The sequence below is a fragment of the Talpa europaea genome (genome assembly GCF_964194135.1).
Source record: "Talpa europaea genome assembly, chromosome: 8".
Lineage (NCBI taxonomy): Eukaryota > Metazoa > Chordata > Mammalia > Eulipotyphla > Talpidae > Talpa > Talpa europaea.
The window spans coordinates 19,521,024-19,541,602 of NC_140075.1; positions in this window are offsets into that span (position 1 = coordinate 19,521,024).

Here is a 20,579-nt window from a genome sequence, read left to right on the forward strand (position 1 = left end):
CCAATCTCACCCTCTCCCCACTCTGCAGGGTGACAGTTGGGAGGCCCTGGGGAGGCAAGATCTTTAGGAGAATGTTTTCCTATAGAATTACTGTATGAGACTAGAGGAACATTTTTTGCTATTTTAATGGAAACAAGAAAATAAATGCAGAACCAGTTGTTTTATGCCCTATGTGAAAACCTTTTCAGTGACTTAACATAAATTTTGTATTGATATATTTTATATAGCTGTGTTGCTGTGTGTAGATAAATAAAATGTCCACATCCATGATAGACAGATTACACGTATCTATCACTTCAGTGTGAAGGAAAAAAGATCAATATTTATCGCCTCAAAAGTTTATGAATTTCTGACTCACGATTGTGTCATATTATGGGGATGGAAATGTGCATCTTTCCCGTTTAAACTACTAGTGTGAATTTTAACTTCCTCTTAAGATCATTCCTCACTGTTCCTAAATAGCACTCGTACGTGTGACATTTAACATGTGATGCACTTTCATCTCATTGTTCTCAATGCCGAAATATCATGGCCATGAGCAATAATTGTCAGATAGACCATAAATCAGAATGTTATGTGATCACAGATATGTTAAAAACCATAAGCTGCAGAACTCCTTTAATTGCACAAAATTATTTTTTTTTCTCTCTTTGAAACTCATCCCAGAATATACGGCACTGTGACATTGAACTGTGTAGTTTTAAATGTTCACTTTCAGTCATACGGTGATTATTTCAACTGCTGCTCCTCTGAAATACAGAATGCATGTGAAGTGATACCGGGTTGTAAAACACATTATCTCAAAAGAGAACAAATAACATTCCGTCTGGTAGGACAACAAAGCAAGGTCCGTTGTTCCCAGGGAAACGCTGACGCTGGAGACGCAGCTCAGGAGAACATACATGACACTGAACAGAGAACACAAATCGCCCAGAGTGGCCCCACCTGACTGGCCCGTGCGTCCAGGCTGGTGGCCCCGCGGCCCAGCAGCGGCGCCCACGAAGCCCGCAGACCCGGGAGGAGAAGCGAACCCTGGACGGCCGGTCCGCTACCCCCGGCGCTGCCCGCACCGTCTGGTCCGGCCTCGGCTAGTGACCCCGCGGTGGGCAGGGCGCTCTGTCCGTCTCCGCAGCCCGGCCTGAGATGTCTCCGCCCTCCGCAGGGGCCTCGCCGGGGGACCTGTGTCCTGTCCCCAGGGGCATCTCGGCGGTGCCCCGGTAATGAGCCTCCCGGGTCAGAGGCGCTGTCGGGGGTCCTTGGGGATCCCGTGAGCAGGACCTGGTGCCCCTCAGCCCCATCAATGACCCGTAACCACCACGGGGCCGGGTGTGGCCCCCTCAGAGCCTCAGACGAGCCCTGTCCAAAGGGGCTGGAAAGTCCCCGCCACCCGCTGTGCGCCCACCTGGGGTCCTGGGGCAGGAGGGGGGAACAGACAGGAGGAAGGAGCAAGGGGGGGCGGGGGAGATATAGGAGGGTGGCAGAACCGGAGGGCAGCGGGATTTTATTTTTTTTTGTTTGTTTCAATAATAAAAGTGATGGTTTTCTTGATCTGTTCTTCAGATTTAATGTTTGTGTATAGGAAGGCTACTGACTTTTGCGTGTTGATTTTGTATCCTGCCACTTTACTGAACTGATTGATCAGTTGAATTAGTTTTTCTGTGGGGTTTTTGGAGTTCTCTGTGTATATTATCATATCATCTGCAAATAGTGATAGTTTGACTTCTTCTTTTCCTATTTGGATTCCTTGTATGTCCTTCTCTTGTCTTATTGCTCTGCCTGGGACTTCCAGTATTATATTGAAAAGCAGTGGTGACAGTGGATATCCTTGTCTTGTTCCAGATCTTAATGGAAATGCTTTCAGCTTTTCACCATTGAGAATGATACTGGCTGTTGGCTTGTCATAAATGGCCTTTATGATGTTGAGGTATGTTCCTTGCATCCCGAGAATTTCAAGGGCCTTTATCACAAATGGGTATTGTACTTTGTCAAAAGCTTTCTCAGCATCTATTGATATTATCATATTTTTTTATGTTTCTTTTTGTTGATGTGTTGGATTACATTGATTGCTTTTCGGATATTGAACCATCCTTCTGTCCCCTGAATAAATGCTACTTGGTCGTGGTGAATTATCTTATGGATGCACTGTTGGGTTCTGATAGCTAAGATTTTATTAAGCATTTTTGCACCAGTGTCCATTAGACAGATTGGTCTGTAGTTTTCTTTTTTTGTGTTGTCCTTGTTTGGTTTTGGTATTAGTGTAATGTTGGCTTCATAGAACGTGTTTGGTATTATACCTACCTTCTCAATATTTTTTTTGGCATAAAACATCAGAAGTTTATTGTCTCATACTTCTGGAGGCCAGAAGTCCAAAATTAAGGTGATAGCAAATCCATGCTCTCTGTCATGCTCCGGGAAAGGAACTGCTTCTTGCCTTTCTCATAGCTTTTGGTAGCCTCAAGCTCCTGTTGGCTTGTAGGTACATCTCTCTAGTCAAATGGCAGCCTTCTCCCTGTGTTTTCGCATCATCGTCCCCGTGTGTGCATCTGTCTCTGTGTTCAGATTTTTTTTTTTAATAAAGACATCTGGGGGGCCTCCCTGGTGGCGCAGTGGTTGAGCGCTGGGTTGTGAGGCTGCCCACAGCCTCTGCGGCGCAGGTTCGATCACCTGCTCCTCCCTGGCCACCGGAGGAGGGTCCCACATGGTGCTCAGACCTCTCCTGCCGCCCACTGCTCCCCTCAGCAGTGTACTTCGGTCCTTCTGCCTGCTCTGCTCCCTGCTCTGGCTCTGGTGAATTCTCTCACCCTCCTGTGCCTCTGACTGTACCCAGTGCTTGTATAAACAAAAAAACAAACAAACAAATAAATAAATAAAAACATGCCTCTATTAAAAAAAAATCTGGATTAAGTCTACCTAATAACTTATTGTAGCTTGAGAATCTCTATAAAGATCATATATCCCAATAAGGTCATATTCTGAAATACTGGATAATGGAAATTAAATCTCAAAAATATCTTTTTTTTTACATTTGATATGTATTTTATTTTAATTTTATTTTTTTAATTTTATTTTTATTTTTCTATTCCCCATAGAATTGCAACCCACTTATTTTAACCCTAATCCCTCCTTTCCCCACCCCCAACCCTCATAGAGAGTCCCTGGTTCATAGTTGTTTGTTGATTTTGATTTTTACTTGACCTACTACACATAGAACTTCCATATGATCCAGCAATTCCACTCCTAGGTATTTACCCAAAGGACACAGAAACATCAATTCCAAAGAGCACATGCACCCCTATATTTATAGCAGCACTGTTTACAATAGCTAAGCTATGGAAACAACCCAGATGCCCAAAAATAGATGACTGGATCAAGAGGATGTGATACATATATGCAATGGAATATTACTCAGCATTAAAGAAAGATAAACACATGCAATTTGCAGCAACATGGATGGCGCAGGAAGGGATCATGCTCAGAAAAATAAGCCAGAAAGAAAAAGAAAAATACCGGATGGTCTCACTCTTAGCAGGAATCTAGAAAACTTAAATAAGAGACCAGGAAAAAGAATAACTATAAGAAAGTAAATACCTTCTCAATTTTTTGAAAGAATTTAGAAGGATAGGACTAATTCATTCTGAATGTTTGGTAGAATTCATTTGTAAATCCATCTGCTCCTGGGCTTTTGTTTTTGGGGAGGGTTTTAAGTACCATTTCAATTTCACTGCTTGAAATTTGACTATTTAGGTGTTCTATTTCTTCTTTAGTTAGCTTTGGGTGACTGCAGAGTTGTAAGAATATGTCCATCTCTTCTAGATTGTTGAGTTTGTTTGCATATAACTGTTCATATTAGTTTCTGATTATTCTTTTGATTTCTGCTGTGTCTGTTGGAATTTCTCCTTTTGCATTTGTGATCCTATTTATTTGTTCTTCCTCCCATTTTTCCGTTGTGAGCCTGGCTAGGGGTTTGTCTATTTTATTTTATTTTTTTGAAAAACCAACTTTTGGTTTCATTGATCTTTTGGATTTTTTTTTTCATTTCTATTTCATTTATTATTGCTTAGATTTGTAGTATTTCCTTTCTTCTACTGGTTTTAGGGGTTTTTGTTGTTCTTTTTCTAGTTCTTTGCGATGTGTGATTAGGTTGTTTCTTTGAGTTATTTCTTGTTCATTTATGTGAACCTGTATTGCCATATGTTTTCCATTATTACTGCTTCTGCTGTATCCCACACATTTAGGAAATCGGTGTCCTCCTTGTTATTCAACTCAAAGTATTTTTTTTAATTTATTCTTTGATCTCATTAGTCCAGTGGTCTTCCAGTAGTGTGGATTTCAATTTCCGTGAAGTAGAAGGGTTCCTTGCCTCTTTTTATGGTTTATTTCTAGTTTGATTCCTTCATGTTCAGAGAAGATGGTTGGTATGATTTCAACCTTGGAGTATCTGTTGGTGTTTGTCTTGTGTCCCAGGATGTGATTGATCCTGGAGAATGATCTGTGTGCACCTGAGAAAAATGTGAACTCAGATTTTTTTGGGTTTAGTGTTCTATAGGTGTCTGTTAAGCACATGAGCTCTAGATCCTTACATGGAGCTTTAGTGTCCTTACATATTTTTTGTCTCGTTGATCTATCCATTGTTGGTAGTGGTATGTTGAAGTCTCCTACTTCATACATGTTTTCTCTGATGTTGGTTTTCAGAGATGATAATAGTTGTCTGATATATTTTGGTGCCCCTTCATTGGGTGAGTATATGTGAATGAGTGTTATCTCTTCTTGAAGTATTGTTCCCTTGATCATGATGTAGTGACCGTATGGGTCTTTTTTTTTTTTTTACCTTTTTGAGTTGGAAATCTATTTTATCTGATATAAGTATAGCTGTTCTTACCTTCTTTTTTGGTCCATTTGCTTGTAGGATTGTTTTCCATCCTTTTACTTTCAGTCTATTTTTATCTTTTGTAGCTAAATGTGTTTCCTGGAGACAGCAAAAGGTTGGGTCTTGTTTCTTAATCCAGCCTGCGACTCTGTGTCTTTTTATTGAAGAGTTTAGTCCATTTACATTTAGAGTAAATATTGATATGTTAGTATCTGTATTTCCATTTTGTTTGTCTTTTCTCTGGTTTTATTTATTTTTTTAATTATTTTTTTTTGGTCTTGTGTCATTCTTATTCATCCCTCTGTTGGTTCTGGCTTTAGGACTCCTTATAGTATTTTTTGGAGTGGGGGTTTAGTCGTAATGCAATTCCAGAGTTTCTGTTTGTCTGAGAAGGTCTTTATTCTTTCTTCATAGAGGAAGGAAAACTTTGCAGAATAGAGTATTCTTGGTTGGCATTTGTTGTCTTGGAGCTTATTGACTATGTCCCTCCACTCTCTTCTTGCCCATGGTGTTTCTTCAGAGGAGTCTGATGTCAGCCTGATTGGTTTTCCTTTGTACGTTATCTGTTTCTACCCTCTTGTCAGCATCATTATTTTTTCCTTGTCTCAGATTCTTGGGAGCTTTACTATTATGTCTTGCTGAATTTTTCCTTTCATTGTGGAAGTTTGGTGTCATTTTTGCTTTTTCTACATCTATTTCAGCTCCTTCTTCACGTTTGGGAAGTTCTCTTCAATTATTTCCTTGAATATTGTCTCTGTTCCTATGTCTCTCTCCTCTCCTTCTGGGATTCCTGTAATTCTTATATTTTCTTTCCTCATGGAGTCAGGTAGTTCCCGAAGTCTTTCTTCAGTCTTTTTCCTTCTTAATTCTCTTTCCTTTTCTGTTTTGAATCTTTTTATTTCTGGCTCTTCTAGAGTGCTTATTTGTTCTTACATTTCATCTATTCTGCTTTCACTGCTTTTCCCAGAGTTCTTTAACTCCTCTGTTAATCCTTTGATCTCCTGCATTTCTTTCACTTCCCTCTTTAGGGACTCAATTTCATTCTTCTGATCATTGATTATTTTACCCTTATCATTGTTTTATGACTTCTTTCAGTTTTTTAATCATGGCAATTTTAAATTCTGTATGTGGAAGTCTCATCTGTGGATGGGATCTTCCTGACAGCAGAGAAGATGTGGACATAGGGAATTATGATGAAAGTAAAACAGTGCATACCTAATGTCACACCACTGATAATGGGGAGAAGTTCACTCACTAAATTTCATGAGCAGACAATAGCCAATAACTGGGGGATTTCACAGAAGAAATGGTGGACCACGTTTGAACCCCAGAAGTACAAGGAAAAGGTTCCAGCTGTGTTCATCATAGCATAGAGACCCCCACCCAGCCAGGACACAGCTGTCAGCTGCACACACCTGTCCCTGCTCATGATGACTTCACAGTGCAGGGGGTGGCAGATGGCAGCATAGGGGTCAAGGCTCATCACCGTGAGCAGGGTCAGCTCTGAACCTCCTGACAAATCCAGCATAAAGACCTGGAGAACACAGCCCGGGAAGGAGATGGAGCTGCTGTGCTTCAGAGAGTTGGTGATGGAGTTGGGGACCATGGCAGAGATGAGGGAGAGGTCCGTGAAGGACAGACTTCTCAGGAAGAAATACATGGGGGTGTGGAGATGCCAGTCCAGGCCAGCGATGTGGAAGATGAGCCCAGTCCCCATCAGGGCGCACAGGTAGACCAGATAGAAGGGCAGTGGATTCAAGAAGCCCATGGTCCCCTCGGTGGAGAACCCCAGGAGGACGAATTATGTCACCGCCATGAGATGGGTCACCCCTGGGGCCATCATCTGCATAAAAATATTGAGCAATATACAACACATGTGAACCTTCCAGTCTGAGTCTAGATTACACCTACAAGGACAGTCATAGGCATGTCACAGCAGTCGCTCTCAGGGTGTGGAGTGGAGAGGCTGATCGTGGGATTCTGTTCTGGTTAATCTCATAGCCTGACTGAGAGCCCCTCCCCACTGCCCCAATTTGCTTTCCCACCTCCTGCCCAGGCCCCAGCGTCTCGGCCCAGCACACCTCCCCGAGGTTGTCCAGGCACAGCCCAAGAGGACATGTGAACATGCCCAGGCCCTCCCCACCTGGAGAGCATGTTTCTGCTCCTCCAGCACAACCCTGGCCTGGGGAGGCCCCATAGGGACGGCTGTGCAGGGAGATGGGGTGTGCAGGTCCCTGTTTTCCTGCTCCCCAGGACCCGACACTCTCCTGGAACTAAATGATCTGGGCTCGTCGTACCCGTGCGGCGTCTCCTGAAGCCTCCTCTGTCAGATTCCTGCCCCTGTGGCCTCACTGCTGCCTCCTGGTCAGACCCCTCGTCTCCTCATCTCCCTGCCCCTGACTCCCCACATCTGAGGACCCAGAGACCATGTTTCCCACAGAGTCTCCTCCTGGGTCACCCACACACATCCCTCCTTCAGGATGGGCTCATCCACCCTGGGTCCCTCCCGGCCCCTCTGCCCCCCTCTGACTCATGCACGTTGTGCAAGGAGGAGGCCGCTCTGGCGCTGAGCGAGACGGTCTGTGCTTGTGGCTGTCACTGCCGGTCCCAGGGACCCGGGTCCCCCGGGTGCGGGTTTGTTCCTCCCCCCAGGCCCGTGCGTGAGTGGGAACACATGGACACGGGGCAGCCCTGCCCTCTCTCTTCCTCCCCAATCTCATCCCCACCCCCATGGTATGATGGATGGGAGGCCCTGGGGAGGCAGGATTTTTAGGTGATTGTGCTGCTATAGAATTATTGTATGAGACTAGAGGAACAATTTTTGCTATTGAAAGGGAAACAAGAAAACAAATTCAGAACCTGCTGTTTTATGCCCTCTGCCAAAACCTTTTCAGTGACTTAAAATAATATTTATATTGACAATATTATATTTTATATAGATGTGTTGCTGTGTGGAGTCAGGTAAAATGTTCACATCCATGATAGACTGATTTCTACACCTGACTATCACTTCAGTGTGAAGGAAAAAAAAGATCAATATTTATCTCCTCAAAAGTTTATGAATTTCTGACTCACGATTGTGACATATTCTGGGGATGAGCATGTGTTTCTTTCCCTTTTAAACTACTAGTGTGAATTTTATCTTCCTCTTAAGATTCTTCCTCACTGCTTGCTAAATAGCTCTCGTACGTGTGATATTTTACATGTGGTGTATTTTCATCTCAGTGTTCTCAATGCCAAAATACATTGCTAGGAACAATAATTGTCAGATAGACCTCAATTAAAATATTATATGACCACAAATATATTAAAAACCTAAGCTGCAGAAGTCCTTTAGTTGAAGAAAAGTAAAAAAAATAATAATAATATTTTCCTCTTTGAAATACATCCCAGAAAATATGGCATTGTGAAATTGAACTGTGAGTTATAAGATAAATATTTTAACTACTGATCCTCTGAAATTCAAAATGCATTGTGAAATGATACCGGCTTGTAAAACACATTACATCAAAAGAGAAAAAATAAAATTCCCTTTTGTAGGACAACAAAATGAGGTCAGTTTTTCATTTTGAATGGCTGACACTTTGAAATGCAGTTCAATGGAATATCTATTTATACTGACTAGAAAACATTTAGTTACAAGGGGAATTTCTCCACCTAATTTGACCCACATGTCCCATCTGCCGGGACGCTCCTACGGGCCCAGCAGTGGCTTCCCATGAAACTCTCCCTCACAGAGATGGGAGGTAACACAAACCTCTCTTGATGACCAGTTCATCCAATGCCCTCTGCAGCACTGGCCTCTGACATCAAGGGCCCAGGCCTGTGGCTCACTGACTCCACAAACAGGCCCCAGGGCTCATTATCTCCGTACCCTGCTGCCCCTCAGACCCTGACACCATCCCTGGCTCTCCTTCCTCAGGGACCTCGCCTGAAGGGCCTTAGTGTCCCTTTTCCCCGTGGACTTCTCTGCAGTGTCCCTGGTAATGATCCTCCCAAGTCAGCAGCCCCCTCAGGGCATCCTAGGGGATTCCGTGAGCAGGACCTGGTCCCCCCCATTAGGCCCCATCCCCTCCCGTGACCACCGCAGGGACCCTTTGGGCCCCCTCAGAGCCCCAGATGAGCCGGTCCACAGGGAGCTGGAAAGTAACTGCCACCCCAGGTGTGCCCTCCTGGGGCCTGGCAGGTGGGGGGGCAGGAGGAGGGATAAACAGACAGGAGGATGGAGCACGGGGAGGAACAGTGGGAGAGACACGAAGGGCAGCAGAACCGGAGGGCAGCAGGATGGAGCCGGCGCCTTTGGACCGGGAATGTTCCTGTCATGTTAGAAATCCCTGTGTCACTCCCGCGCTGCCACCTCAGCCCCACCCACGCTGGAGCCGAGATGTGCCAGGTGGGTATGTCTCCCCTTGGCCAGCGTGGCCTGCGTGTGCTTGGGGTCGCTGTCTTGGGCTGTCTCTGGGCTGGTGTTGCATCAGGCCTGTGGGCATCTAGATGGGGCTTATTTGTGGTTCCCGCCAGGGGACACACCCAGGAGTTGTCCCCACATTGGAGATACTCATTGGCCTGGGTGGGGACAGGCCCCAAGTTTGGTGTCATGAGATTTAAAAAAAATTCATTAATATTCAGCTGTGGCCTTAATGCACAGTGCACACGTGTTCACTCTCAGGAGAGGTTCTGAGGTCCTGGGAGCTCCAGTGTCCCTGGGGTCAGCATGGTGTCCTGATGGTAACCGAGGGCCAGGAAGAAAGAACTTTATCAGGGGTGGGTCCTGAACTGCAGTGAGCCCTGAGCAGTAGTGACCACAGCAGCCCCAACCTCTGAAGCCCAGTGATTTCTGCACTTCAAAGACCCCAGAAATCCAGTAACCCCAGAACCCCAGTGGCACCTGAGCCCCAGTGATATCACAAGCCCAGTGACTCCTGCACCCCAATGATCCCTGAACCCCAGTGACCCCAGAACCTCAGTGACGCCGGAGCCCCGGTGACCTCAGAACCTTTCCTGAGAGTGAGCACGCGTTCATGGTGCATTAAGGCCACAGCTGAATATTAATGAAGTTGTACAATCTTGGGTCCTCTTGTAAAATAATTCTGCAAGTGTCACATGTGCTCATTTAGTTTGGGAAAGGATTTATTTAGCAGAGACTGTCCCAGAACGTTTTCATCCTCGTGGAATGAGAAGTTGTCTGAGTGCAAAAGTAGTGATATCGGAGGAGTTAAAATGCAACCGAAGACTGACGTACATGGGAAAACAAAGCACCAGCAGCAGGACTCTGAGCCCACACAGGGAGGGTGTTCGTGTCTGGGTGGGAGAACCTTGCTGCAGCATGCAGGGGAAACAGAGGTGTCTCCGTGGAGCGAGCCTGCACACAAAGGCCCGGGTCACAGAGGACAGGACTGAGGCCAGGCGGACCGTGGGGACGCTCGGGGCCGGAGAGGATGAGCTGTCAGCAGCGGGGGCAGAGGAGCTGGGGAGGCTCAGAGGCCAGGAAGGTCGTGTGTCCAACTCTTCCCACTCCGTGACATCCTGCAACAGCAAAACTACCAAGACAATCAAAAGGTGGGTGGGGAGGGGGAGAAACGCGGAGCAGAGAGCTCTGTGGGCTCCTGTAATATCAGGATGCTGACTCAGGCCATGTGGGGTTGTCTAAACCCACAGAGCGTGGCACCCAGAGAGGGCGCTGAGCATGACGTGTGCGGGGCCCTAAGACGTGCCAGGGCAGGGACGTGCTTGATTCTCTGAAAACTCTTGACTTTCAAAATGCTGGCTTCTCCAACACGCAGACAGACAGACAGACAGACATAGGGCCTGCATCACTCGGCTATTTCACCCTCCTGCTGCTCCCTCCGGCCCTGAACACTTTGCCGGCCCTTAGTGACTACGTGACCTGCTCCTCGGGACAGTGACCCTGGCGCCCGTGGGCTGCTCAGTGGCAGGTGCCTGTAGGAAATCTCAGAAGTGGGTGACGTGCGGGGCCCTCCTAGCTTCCTGTCACCGCTGTGCTCTTTCCTGCAGGTAGGTCTGCAGTGGCCCCGTTTCCAATGCTTCATTCATCCCAGGTTGAGGCTAGACCCTTCTGTGGAACCACCTCGCAAAACTTACCGTGTCCTGTGTCCAAAATGTTGTTGTGAGGTCACCAGAGGCCGAGACCTGTGGGAGGACAGAATGGTGGGAGATTCGGAGGTGGTCCAGCAGGAGGGCATGGCTGGTGACGGGTGACCCTTCCTGCCTCCTGGATGGCATCAGCTTTGGATTTGAAGACGAGAATGGGGTGCCTCCAGCTTCATCCTCTCTCAGGGTTGCCTTGAGCAGCCCAGGGTTGTGCTTCTGTGGCGTTTTCAAATTTTTTATTCTGGATCTGTGAAAGGGCTGTCAGAATTCTCACAGGGTGTGCCGTGAATTGGTAGCTGGTTCCTGGCCTTTTGACACTTTCTCCTTCTGATTCATAAACTTGGGGGTCTCTTTCCATGTAGTGTATCTTCTTCAATTTTATTTGTTGGTGTCTAGAGTTTTTATCATGTAGATTTTCTACCCCTTTGGTTCAACATCTCCCTCAATATGTACTCTTTTTGAGGTTTGTCTAAATGGAATAGTTTCTTTCTTTTTGGATCATTAGTACAGAAACATAACTATTTTTTGTCAGTGGGTTATGTATCCCGTAACCTTCCTGAGTTTGTAGTTCTGACTGTCCTTGGAGGGGTTTTCTTGGGCTGCCTATAGAAGGCTATTCTGCCTCCAAAGAGACACAATTTTAATTCTTCATTTCTGATGTTGGATTCCTTTTATTATTTTTTTCTTCCCTTATTGGCCTTCCAGTGAGATACACATGGGGAAATAACAGTCTCTTCAATAAGTGGAAAAACAGTAACCTCACCTTTTCACATTATTGAATGGCTTTTCCTTCCCTCCCAGCCAAAAAATCATTTATCTACTTATTTTTCTCAAAGATGTTCCTTATTACAAAAAGGCCGTTTTCGATGTCAGTCCTTATCCAGCTTTGATCTCGGCTCTATTAACATGGGCATCTGCGCGGAGGACACAGAAGAGCTTCTCGCTCAGTCACAGCAATTTCAGATTGTTGTCCAGGATTATGGTGGATCATTCTTCTCTTCTACCCCACCCGGTAAAAGTGTTCAATCCCCAAAGCTTCTCCCTCATCATTCCTTCAATGTTGTGGTCAGTTCTCCCATCCCCAGTCTTTCTCGACCCTCGTGGACGGCACCTCCGCCCCAGGCTGCCGAGTCATGGTCTGGCACCCAGGCTGCTGCCCCGGGGCCGACTGCCTGCATTGCACCTTCCCCTTCGGCCCCACGTGCTGAACTACCAGCTGCTATTTTGGCCCTTTCTTCATTTCCTTCACAGTCACTTAGCATCCTTTCTTACTCCTCATCTGCTACCTCCCAGTACAAGATATCCCATCTGCTCTTCTTAATACTAATAATGATGAAGCCCTATACAAAGGTCAGAAATGTCCAGTCACAGTCATATGAGACAAACCTTACAAGGTGCCTTTCCTATCAATCAAGAGCAGAAAGCTTGATCACTCTGGGAAGGGTGTGCATCATGAGGCATGACCGGGAATGCCCAGGGGGCTGAGGATGGATGCATGAACTTACCCCCAACTCATGCATCATCAGGTATGACTGGGAACACCGGGGAGGGGGGCAAGGACCGATGTTTGACAAGGGGCCCCAGAAGCTGATCAGTTGATAAGATTAGAACCATGCCCAGGGGCCCGGGGTCTTTTTTCAATGACAAAACTTGGTCATCAAGGTGATAACATGGTCAGCAGACTCATTTCCCCAAGCCCTAGATAACATTCCTGAGTTTCACCCATCCTTCTCTCCTTGTCCACCTAATGCACGTGGTTGATGCTCTATGATTATTCTATCAGTAAAAACAGCCAGGATCTTGCTCTCAGCAACATCCTGCCTTGAGAAGCCTGCTCCACGATTCCCATGTATTCATCAGTGTGAATTTGCACAATGCAAGATCCACAATAGTCAGAAAAAAATTGGACTCTAATCTCAAACCGTACATAAATTAAACACTAAACATAAGAGGTGGAATTATAACAATCCTAGTGAAACACGGGAAAGCATTCTTTACATTGGTGTTGGGAATGATCTTTGGAAAGTGCTACCAAAAGCACAATCCACAAGAAAGAAAATCAACACGCCAGGCTACATGAAAATACCAAGTTTCTGCATGGCAAAGGGCATAGCATCAGCAGAATGTGAAGGCTTCCAGGGAGTGGGAGAAAAGGTTGCAAACCATATATTTGATAAATGATTAATATATAATGAATAAGGATCTCGTACAACTCAACAGGGAAAAGCTAAATTCCCCACTTCAAAGTGACAAAGAATATGAATACACTTTTCTAAGCCTTTTTCTTCTGTTCACTGCAACACATTGTTTCCACTGGGTTTCTTCTGTCAGTTAATATTAAGTTACATTTCCCTTTACTTTCAAATCTGAAGCTTCACACACTCCCTGTGCAAGCCCAGTCTCTCACTTCATCATTAGAGATGGGACATTGGCAGGGGATTCTGTGTCATGGGCAGAGCCGGTGCACAGCTGAGCTTCCTTGGGAAGAAGATGCAGAGGATTTGAAAGGTCTTGCATTCTCGTTTTTAAAGGAGTTGATTTTTCCAGAAGGGACCTCCACCCATTTTTATAACAATTTAATAAAAAGCTGCTCATTTGAATTTTGTAAAAGATCTTGTAAAAGATTTGAACTTTGTAAAAGCAACCAAGGGCTTCAAGATAGAGTCTCTTTTCAATGAAGACCTCTATTGTGGATAATTGGCCCCCTGCCACCACTTTGCAAAGCCCAGTGTCTCCAAGACTGCTTTCTGCTGCTACCTCCGTCATTTCAAGAACTGTTTCTCTTAATTGCACTTGGTTTTCATTCCTCTTGGGGAATTTTGTAATTAGTCTTTCAATCACATGGTCTCTTAATTGGCTTGTCTGATCCATTTTCCATTATTCAATGTTGGCACAAAACATGCCTCAGGGATTCAGGCATTCCTGCCAGGTTTCATGATAGGTAATTGTTCACAATCAGCAATTATTCTCTTTTTTATTTGTGTGGTAACAGTTGCAATCCCTCTTTTATTTTGATTTTTATTCAGCTCCTGTCTTTTTCCCCCTGGTATCACTAAGTGCTTGTGTATCTTATCATTCACAGAAAAGCTCTCTTTTATTTTTTTGTAGATTTTTTTTCTACTATTTATTTCATTTGTTTGTTGTACTGACATGGGTTTTTTTGTCTGTTTATTGTCTGATATGTGTGTATCTGTAGAGTGGAATTACTGGCTCATAAAACATTTATGTTACTAATTTTTAAAAGAAACCTCCACAGCTTTCCACATGAGGGCACTGATCTGTATCCTCACCAGCATTGCCCAGGCGCTCCCTTCTCCCCACATCCCCTGACTCCCAGATGACATGCCAGTTGTTGCCTTGTGATTTGACTGTATTCCCTGGGGATGAGTGATGTCAAGCACTTTCTCAAGGGTCTGTGGCCATGTCTTTTCAGATCGTCTGCCTGGTTTTTAGTCTGATTGTTGAGGCTTTGCTACGGGGTGTATGAGTTGTTAATATTTTTGGAAACTATGTCTTATCAAATATACAATTTATAATACATTCCTCCATTTGATCAGTTAGTTTCATTTTGTTGATGGATCATACTTCTTTTATTTAATGAAACTATGTCATGATTTTTAGCAATTTTCTTAAAATCAGCAAAGAAACTATATTTATGTTCAATATATTACCTTGTCTTGAGACAAGATTCTCTAAGTCCCTAAGAGTCCAGAAACATTATTACATGAAGAGATTTATTGTGCTAAACAGCCATATTGCCTAAAAATACTTAATGAAAATGATATTTTGGTCACTTAGACAAGGATTTATATTTCTATACATTGAGTGAAGTCTGGGCCACGCCACAGCATGAATAAAAGGGGCGCTCAGCACAGCTCCAAAGAAACAGACTCAAGGGAGCGGTGAGGCACCTCCCAGCCCGGGTTCCCGACGGCTGGGGTGATGCTGCTCAGGGAGAAGCAACAAAGGTCCAGGGGCCGCTTGAGGGAGGGGTGCGAGGGGAGGTCCCGGCCACACCGACGCCCTAGGGGGGGCCACGCCGGGCTGGCCGTGCTGGCCCAGACAGAGCTTCACCCTCCCCATGACACCCCGCACTGGGGCTGTGCTGTTGGGGTCTCCTGTTGGGGTAAAGCGGGCACCCCTGTGCATCTGAGCGCACCTCAACAACCTCCATGCCGTGGAGCTCCAGCCACATTGTCCACCAGGTGCAGGGCCCCGAGGGCCTCACTGGGCCTCCCAGAGAGGCCCAGGAATATAATGTGAAAACTTAAAATAAGAGTCTCATAATGGTGTCATGACGTCAACTTCTCTGTTATATTTTGCTGAGTCTCCCCTTCATTAGTCTCCCCACAGCTGACTTCATGGCTTGGTTCCTCAGACTGCCCTCTATATTCCAGAGGTCTGTGTGTCTGTTTTTGTCCCAGTGCCGTGCTGCTTTAAGTATTAGAGCTTTAGTGTATGGACTGGAGTCTGGAATGTGCTGCCTCCACCATGCTTCCTCATTTTTGTCAGGATTTTTGGTTGTTGCATATGCATTTCTGTAATGTTTGTTTTATATCCTTGGAGAATGCCATTGAATTCCTTATTGGGATTGTATTGAAACTGTAAACTGCTTTGGGTCAGATGGGCATTTGGTAATGTTGATTCTTCCAAGCCCAGAGCAGGGAATATCTTTCCATTTCTTTGTCTTTTCTATTTCTTTTAACAATGCCTTACTCTTTTCTTGTATCTTCACCTCCTTAGTTGTGTCTACTCCATGGTACTTAGTCTCGTGGATATAAGTGGGATTGTTTTCTTCACTTCTCTTCAAGTTCAATTTTTGGGTATAAGAAGGCAATTGGTTTTCATGTGTTGATTTTGTAATCTAGCTACACTGAAGTGACTTATTGATTTAATTTGTTTTTTACAGTGGGATCTTTAGTGTTCTTAGCATGTATTATATGTCCACAACAAAGTTAATTGTGCTTAAATGTTTAAAGCCATACAACCTAGAGACAGTTAATGTTTTATTAATTTAAAAATTTCAATTCTGATATACAAAGTGACTAAATGAATAGTCTTCCTATAGTCTTAATATAAATTTATAAGTCTTAGTATAAATAGTCTTAGTATAAATTTATTGTGGTCTGATTCAGCTTCTTCATTCAATACATGTTTTGAATTCTCATTGTATTCCCTAACCTATTCTTATTATATTCCATAACATTTATTGACCAGTAAGCTATTAGTGTATCAAGAATTAATATTAAGAAAGTTATTTATCAGATGATAAATAAAGGTTCCAATGATTTAAAAGTACAGTAGCAAGTTGTCAACCTAGTATTTTATATATCGAGTTTTTGCCATCTTTTAACTATTCCTGGCTACCTCCAATCTGACATTGTGCACACATGGGACTCGCCTAGGCTGAAGGCACTATCAACCTGATTAGCACCCTCAGAGCCTGAATGTCTGAGAATGAGTTAAATGTATGATATCCAGTTGGAACTGCATATTATCATGAAATATTTTGGTGTGAACTTTTCAAACATTGGACATCACAGATGTACAAGCAAGGGTTGATGCAGTCAGCAGAGAGGAGCTGAGGCCAGGCAGCAGCCACACACTTGGGCATTTCACTTCCCAAATTTAAATCATCTTCAAATTCTTTTTTTTTAAGATTTATTTATTTATACAAGCAGTGAGTGTAGTCAGAAGCACTGGAGGGTGAGAGAATGCACCAAAGCCAGAGCCGAGAACAGAACAGGCAGACAGACGAAGTACACTGCTGAGGGGAGCAGCAGGCAGCAGGAGAGTTCTATGCGCCATGTGGGACCCACACCTGGAGGCCGGGGATTGAACCGGCACTGCAGAGGCTGTGAGCAATTCACAGCCCAGCGCTCAACTGCTGCGCCACTGGGGAGGCCCTTCTTCAAATTCTCTATAATTATAATTATAATTTAATTATAATTATAATTTATAATTCTTGAAGAATTCTTCAAAGTCTTTACATCTACAGTAAATGATTGTTTAATTTATGATATGTAAATCTGATGAGTTTTCTATTTGAACAACTCCATAGGGAAACACAAACACTCTGACACCCCACAATAATGTGCCCAAAAATATATTGCCCTCAAATTTCCAGGCGTTCTTGGTAATTAAATAAATGTGGATATACACATGTGTAAAGTGTGGCGTGATGTTGTGAGTGTCATTCCTCAAATATTGATGGAAATATTAGAATATTGTGCAGTCCACTAGCTATTATTTAGTTTTTTACCGTTACAGATTCCTAAGTTCCTTTATTGATTCTTAAAAAACCCTACCCATTCTATATTTGTAACTTTTTAGTGATTATACTGCATGTGAAATTAACTGCTTTCACTCACTGTCTTATTTCTGGTGTCCAATGTATGCTGAGTGTGTTTACAGTAAATGCTGTCAGCACCCACACCAGAGCTTCCTGAAGGCTCTCTACCACATTAGGTGTGCTCCTTATTGACAGAAGGTCATGACTATTCAGATTCTACTACAGATCCCAAGGCCTTATTTATTCTCTGAAGGCCTAACTCACTAAGTAAAGGTGCCTGTCCTTTCCATGATCCCTGATCAACGACATGAAAGGGGAAGCACCATAGAGACTTGGGATGCTGCCCCATGAGAGAACTTCTGCTGATGACTGAGATGAAACCCATCCATCACCTCTCTCAGCCAGGAGCACAGAATGGAGAAGAGCAGAAAGATGCTGAAGTCCAATTACCCCAGTACACATGGCATACCAGAGAATATCTCAGTACAAAAAAGAGCAAAATATAAGCTATAGGAGTATATGAAGTATCTTAAATATAATTTAAAAACAAGCATATATTTTCAATTATATAATGAAATGAAATGTAACTATAATAATATAAAGGGGAAAATGATGCAAAGATTTAAAATAAATATCTGCGATAGAGTCATGAAGTCATCTTCTCTATTATATTTTGGTGAGTCTCCCCTTCATCAGTCTCCCCTTCATCACAGCCGACTTAATGGCTTGGTTCATCAGATTGTATATGAAGGGGTTAAAGGTGGGGGGCACCATCGTGTGAACATATAAATGACCAGGTCAGACATGGACATAGTCCCTGAGGTCGGCTTCAGATAAGCAAAAAGCCCAATGGAGACAAACAACACCACAACCAGCAGGTGGGGAAGGCAGGTGGAGAAGGATTTGGCCTTCCCTTCTGTGGATGAGATCTTCCTGACTGCAGAGAAGATGTGGACATAGGAAATGACGATGAAAACAAAGCAGCAGACACTCAACACCGCACTAACAAAAATTGGGCCAAGTTTGTTCATTAAGTTTCCTTAGCAGGAAATAGCCAATAACTGGGGGACATCACAGAAGAACTGGTGGACCACGTTGGACCCACAGTAGGACAAGGAGAAGGTTCCAGCTGTGAACATCACAGCGTAGAAACCCCTGCGAGTCCTGCAGACCTAATGCGCTTTTATGGTGACCAACGCAAGAAAAATTACTTTGGGCTGGTCAACCACGGGTGAAACTTGCAAATCACGTTGGGCGCCAAGCTGTTAAAGAGCAACCCCGATATTAAACGGGTTCCTGGCTGTGGGTCCTCACCCGCACGCTTTAAAGGGACTTATGAATACTCTACTACAGACACACACAAAAGGGTTAATAAAAGGTTTATTTACAAGAGAAAAAGAAATAAGGAAAATGTACAACTCAGGGAGAAAATAGGGAAATAAAGTCTTTAATGCATCCTACCCGATCCGACGACCTGGAAAACCAAAGTCACTCTCAGAGCTGGCCGGATGCTGCGAGCTGGCCGAGAGCCCAAAAAATGGAGAGCCCCCAAAGCCCATGGGTCTGCCTTTTGTATCCACCTGCCTGCTTAACCCCACCCTCAGGACTCAGCCACCTTCCCTTTGGTGATGATGGGATTTGGAGTTCCCAGTGTCTTTGGCTTTGACCTGGGGTGGGGGTGGAGTCCACAAAGCCTATATGGAATTTGCTTTGGGACATCATTTTCCCCCTAACAATTCCCTAACACCCCCACCCAGCCAGGACACAGCTGTCAGCTGCACACACCTGTCCCTGCTCATGAGGACCTCATAGTGCAGGGGGTGGCAGATGGCAGCATAGCGGTCAAGTCTCATCACCATGAGCAGGGTCAGCTCTGCACCTGCAGAAAAAATCATCACGAAGACCTGGAGGGAACAGCCTGGGAAGGAGATGGAGCTGCTGTGCATCAGAGAGTTGGCAATGGACTTGGGGACCATGGCTGAGATGAGGCAGAGTTCCAAGAAAGACAGACTCCTCAGGAAGAAGTACATGGTGGTGTGGAGGTGCCGGTCCAGGGTGGTGATGAGGACGATGAGACCGTTCCCCAGCAGGGCACACAGGTAGACCATGGAGAAGAGCAGCGGGTGCAGGAAGACCTTGGTCCCCTGGGTGGGGAACCCCAGGAACACGAATTCTGTCATGGCTGTGAGATTTATCCACCCTGGAGCCATACTGGCATGAACGTCTAGAGGAATAAAGTGCCAGGACCATCTACCAGTGCTGGAACCGCGGTGTCTCTCTGCAGGTGACCAGCGCTGTCCTTCCCCACTGACCTCTCTCTGTGCTCTGTCCAGCTTCTCCCCCACAGGGATATCAGCTCCAGCTCTGCTTGGTCTGTCCTGCTTCAGTGACCCGTAGGTGCCGCCACTGTCTACACCGCCTGTGGGAGATGCTGAAGGGCAGAGAGTTCAACTGACCTCAGCCCCCTGAGCATTCTCCTCCTGTCTCGCCACGTCCCGTGCATGGGCACCCCTGAAACCCTGACCCCGGCCCCTCCTCTGCCAACCCCGTGCCCCAGGTCAGCTCAACTCCCTTTAGTGGACCCTCCAATAAGACTCAGGAATATGAACGTTTAAGTTCACCCCAAATCTGGCCTGTGGATCTCAGCTGCCAAGTTCCAGCAAATCAAAGGCCAGTTGCAGCACAGGTGCTTTTTTTGGGACCAAGTGGACACTGATAGTCCCAAGTCTGTTCCTGGTCATTGCCCATGTTCATCATCACAGCAGTAGGTGTGGCGTCCCATGGGCTCATGTTGCCATCTGAGCACTGACTGTCCCCCTCCCCTGCATTGTATGTGCTGAGAGGGTGACCACTCCTGCCCATCCTGGTCATTGTCCTGCCCTGTTGTTTACCAGAGGAGCTAAGGTGGTTTCTCTTGCAGCTACTTTCTTCCCATGGTCACACCCACATGTCCCACCTGCAGGATGGGTTTGTCCACCCCAGGTCCTGCCGGGCCCTGTGTTCCCCTCAGACTCATTCAGGAATTAGGATGCTCCTGGGCTGAGCCAGACAGTCTGTGAGTGTGGCTGTCCCTCCAGTCCCAGGGCCCAGGTTCCCCTGGGTGCAGGTTTGTTCCTCACCCCCAGCCTGTGCGTGAGTTGGAACATCTGGACACGGGCCAGCCCTGCCCTCTCTCATCCTCCCCAACTCACCCTCTCCTCCCTCTGTGGGGTTGACAGAGGGGCAGGTCTGGTAAAAGGATTTTTGGAATGTGGTGATATAAAATATTTGCAATACATTGGTGGGAATAAATGCCAAATTATTTAATAA